Genomic DNA, 4,805 nt, shown 5'->3' with positions numbered 1-4,805 from the left:
TTTATCTGTTTATCTATTTAACATTTAGCAACTTTGAAAGCCTTGATTAAGTCCTATTTCATTGCAAGTTGTTGTTATTGTTGTTGTCGTTATAAAGTGTTATAAATAGCTTGGGAGAAATATGCTATACAAATGCTGTCCACTTACCATTTACCTGTTTTCTTTCACAGCTTTGTCCATAACTTGTGTAATTTTGTTTACGTAAGATATGTTGTTTACCTAGGATATGTTGTTTACGTTAGATATGTTGTCTAATGAGAGGTTGATATGTAAGACACGTTGTCTAATGACACATGTTGATGATCGCACGTTTCACTGGACACATCAGGTTCTATGGTTCTCTTTTTGATTGCATGGTTCTCTTTTTGATTGCACGTGTCACTGGACACATCAGGTTCTATGGTTCTCTTGATGATCGCACGTTTCACTGGACACATCCGGTTCTATGGTTCTCTTTTGGATTGCATGGTTCTTTTTTTGATTGCACGTGTCACTGGACACATCAGGTTCTATGGTTCTCTTGTTGATTGCACGTTTCACTGGACACATCCGGTTCTATGGTTCTCTTTTGGATTGCTTCCAATTAACAGAGCCTCCTCGTATGGCAACCTTCTCCAAGACCAAGGACACACTTCCACAAGTAATGACAATATATTCATATTCATGAAAGTTAATCAGAAATCCTGACAATATGTCGGCCACAGATATGGTGTGTTTGTGTGTGTGTGTGTGTGTGTGTGTAGGGCAGGTGTGAGATTTACATCAGGGACATATTTTAAAATGAGTAATTTCCCCAGGGGAGAGAAGATCCTGAGAATAAAGACTCCTCAGAATTAATCATTGGTAAGTAAAACTGCTCTCAATCATCCTGGAGGGACAAAAAAGTAGAGGGGCGCAAACAACCAGCACACACACACACACACACACTGACTCATCCACGCCTACACACATGCACACACACACACACACACACACACACACACACACACTGACTCACCCACACCTACACACACACACACGCACACACACGCGCATTGACTCACTCAAGCATAAACATAAAACACAAACACGCACAAAACACACATGATTTTTAATTCAATGTCATCCTGTATCATTAAAAATGTTAATTTCAGGGGATGAATCAACTGTAGTCGCACAGTTTTAATGTTCTCTAAATGCCCCACAATCCATATCATTCACTGCCAAGGATCTAATTGTCTGTTCGTCAGCTACACTGACAGGCCAAATTCTTCCAGTATTGACAAAGACACACACACACACACACACACACACACACACATTAAAGCAACACCAAAGAACTTCCCCTTCTGTTGCACGTGTTACACCTGACCACTCACACTCATTTTGACTAAGGGATTAACGATGTTCAAGGCATGCTAGCACGATAGCAACTAACATTAACGTTCATCCGGTTTTATCAAACAATCGCTACATAGTTTCATACTAACCTTTATTAGTGACAAAATGGCAGTTTCTATACCAGTCAAGATACACAACGTTACACTGTGTTAATGCCCATTCATAAGTGAAATTAACCCACCTGAAAGAAGCACATCGTTTGCACATAAATAAAGACGACTGTATAGTTTAGAGTAGATATTTAGATGTTGTAGTTATATGTCATATTATATTGTATTATATTATATTATTATAATTATATTAATATCATATTACATTATTATAATTGCACTGTATTTCATAATTTGTGAGCCTATACTTTTTGTCATGTATTGTTTTGAGTTTGTTATCTGGGACTCAAGTAAAGCATCTGCTTACCCACATATGTCGCAACTCTTATTCTTTCAGAATAAACCACATCATTAAAATATGTCACCAGTGGAGTAAATAGAACTTCATATGTGTAACATATTTTGGCGAGCCAGGCCCAAGAGTGATCAGCCAGCAAAAGATCTACTCCAGTAAGAAGATCCAGACTCTTTTGACCAACATCCCAACAACAGTTTATATCTATGGTCTGTCTAGAACATCCCAACAACAGTTTATATCTATGGTCTGTCTAGAACATCCCAACAACAGTTTATATCTATGGTCTGTCTAGGGCAGAAGTATGGAGTTGTTACTGACTGATGTCACTGCCACCTTGTACCAACTTGATCATCAACACATCATCAGAGTCTGTGAGTATGTGAAATGTGCTTTGCCTGCCGAGGGGGGGTTCACCAGCAAAACAAAGAGAGGGCTCATTAGAATGATTGAAGATAAACTGGAGGAGATGGGAGAAGAGGAAGGCGATGAAGGACATGTTTGCATGTACCTGGAAGGCCTACTTTCATTCATGCAGGAGATGAGAGAGGAGAGAAGAGGTCAACTGCAGAACACGTCACCTGATCAAAGCCACCTTCTCAGCCCCATTGAAAAAGGTACCTTTTCAGCACATGAGCACCACCCGACAGAAAGATTACCCCCCCTTAGCCGTCACGCAACTGAGGAGGTAAGAAACAGACGCTTTTGCCTGAGGTTATGCGAGGGAGGGCAGAGAGATAAGCTGTCCTACACCAGTCTAGTCCACCAGATTGACACAGGCCTCCGGAAAGGACATTCAGAGCAGGAAATAATAGAAGTGGTAATCAGAGCAATCAGCCCAGGTCTCCATCTAAGGGACATGCTTGAAATCAAGAGCAATTTGACACTCTCTACTCTGAAGACCATCCTAAAGGGTCACTGCAAGGAGGAGAGCACCTCTGATATCTACCACAGACTAGTCAATATTTCACAGGAGCCAAAGGAGTCTGCTCAGACTTTTCTGTTCCGTGCCATTGAACTGAAGGAGAGGATGCTGTGGAAGTCCAATAATGGAGATGCAGATGACTACTACGACCACAAAATGGTACAGAGGAGGTTCCTCCGGGCGGTTGAGACTGGTCTTTTGAGTGACTCCATAACATTTCAGCTGAGGCCTTTCCTGACTGACAGTGAGGTGAGTGATGAGATGCTCATTGATAAGCTGAATGAGGCGGCCAGTCTGAAAGGAGAGACACAGGAGAAGCAGAGGAAATCTGCCAATGGTAGAGAAGCACGCCTGTGTGAAATCCAGGCAGATGTACCCAGTACAGCTCCAGCAGCCATGAAAAGCTCCTCCTCAGTGACTGCAAAGGAGCCACAAAGGCTGCAAAGGAGCCACAGGCTCAGCCAAAGCAAGCTCCATCCCAAGACTCTGCCACCCATCTAATGCTAGAGCAGCTCAGGGCTGACATGTATGATATAAGGCAAGTGTTCTTCGCAGCCATGGAAGCCACCACCCAGCGCTCACAGAGACCACCCACCTATCAGCCAGCAGCAAGAGAAAGACCAGAGGCCAGGCAGAGACCCAGGGGCTGCGCAGCATGTCAACAGGCCCAGAGAGGAGATTTCTGTGATCATTGTTTCCGCTGTGGGGAATCTGGCCATGTCTCTCGTGGGTGTAGGAAACTACGACAGTCGGGAAACGAGAATGGGCTACTGAGAGGAGACCGCCCGTAGCTCCAGGCTCCAGGTCCCACCACAGAGCTGAAAAGGATAAACAGCATTCATCCCCCCGTAATCGCATATGGCTCCAGGACTCTTACACCTCCTGAGAAAAACTACCACATGCACTCAGGCAAGCTGGAGTTCTTGGCTATGAAGTGGGCCATTTGTGTGAGGTTCAGAGATTACCTGTACCTTGCCCCATCGTTTGTGGTGTACACTGACAACAACCCACTCACCTATGTTCTCACCACTGCAAAGCTGAATGCTACTGGTCATCGCTGGGTAGCAGAGCTGGCCGACTTCAACTTCAAATTAAATACCGGCCTGGAAAATCCAATGCAGATGCAGACAAGGATACAAGGATACAAGGAAGTTTATTGTCACATGCATATAGTTACTGGAAGTAAGAAATGCAGTGAAATTATGTCTGGTGTCAGCCTATTTGTGCATTTATGGGGGTAAAAGTGCAGTAGAAGAGGGGTGTTTAGTAGATTAAGTGGCAAGGGCTTCATAAGAAAGGTGGGGGAGGATTGGGATTGGGGGGGGCACCAACAAGGAGCACCCGAGAGCAACAGGGGCAAGGAAAAACTCCCTTACCAAGGAAGAAACCTTGGGCAGATCCACGGCTCAAGGGGCTAACCCAACTGCCAGGGGTCTTGGTGTGTCAGACGGGGGAAGCCCAGGAGAAAGATCCAGTTGTGAATGGGGAAGACTCCAATGTTTGCACCCTGTTAAGACAGTGGCCGAAACTCTACCTCAATAGTGAAGGGATATTACACAGGAGAACAGTGGAGAAAGACCAACTTGTTCTACCCTATGTTTTTCACCCTCTCATATTCCAAGAGCTACATCAGAAGATGGGACATCTGGGGGTGGAAAGAACATTAAGCCTCATCAGAGACAGATTCTTCTGGCCGAGAATGCATGTCGATGTTGAAGGAGTTTGTCACCAAGAAATGTGAGTGCCTCAAAAAGAAAAAGCCACAGAGACAAACAAGAGCCCCACTCGAATCCATTAAGACTACCTACCCATTTGAAATGGTGTCTGTCGACTTTCTCCATCTGGAGACCTGTAAACATGGATTTGAATACATCCTGGTGGTAATGGACCACTTCACCCGATTTGCACAGGTCTACCAAAACAAGCTAAACTACTAAAAACAAGCATGGTAAGACAGTTGCAGACAAGCTGTTCAACAACTTCATCCTCCGATTTGGTTTTCCATGTAAAATCCACCATGACATGGGAAAGGAGTTTGCTCAACTCCTCAAGAGGTTGAAGGAACTGTGTGACATACTGGGGTCCCACACCAGCC

This window comes from Alosa alosa, chromosome 2 (genome assembly GCF_017589495.1).
Source record: "Alosa alosa isolate M-15738 ecotype Scorff River chromosome 2, AALO_Geno_1.1, whole genome shotgun sequence".
NCBI lineage: Eukaryota > Metazoa > Chordata > Actinopteri > Clupeiformes > Clupeidae > Alosa > Alosa alosa.
The sequence above is the reverse complement of the archived record's forward strand: the minus strand, read 5'-3'. Positions refer to the sequence as shown.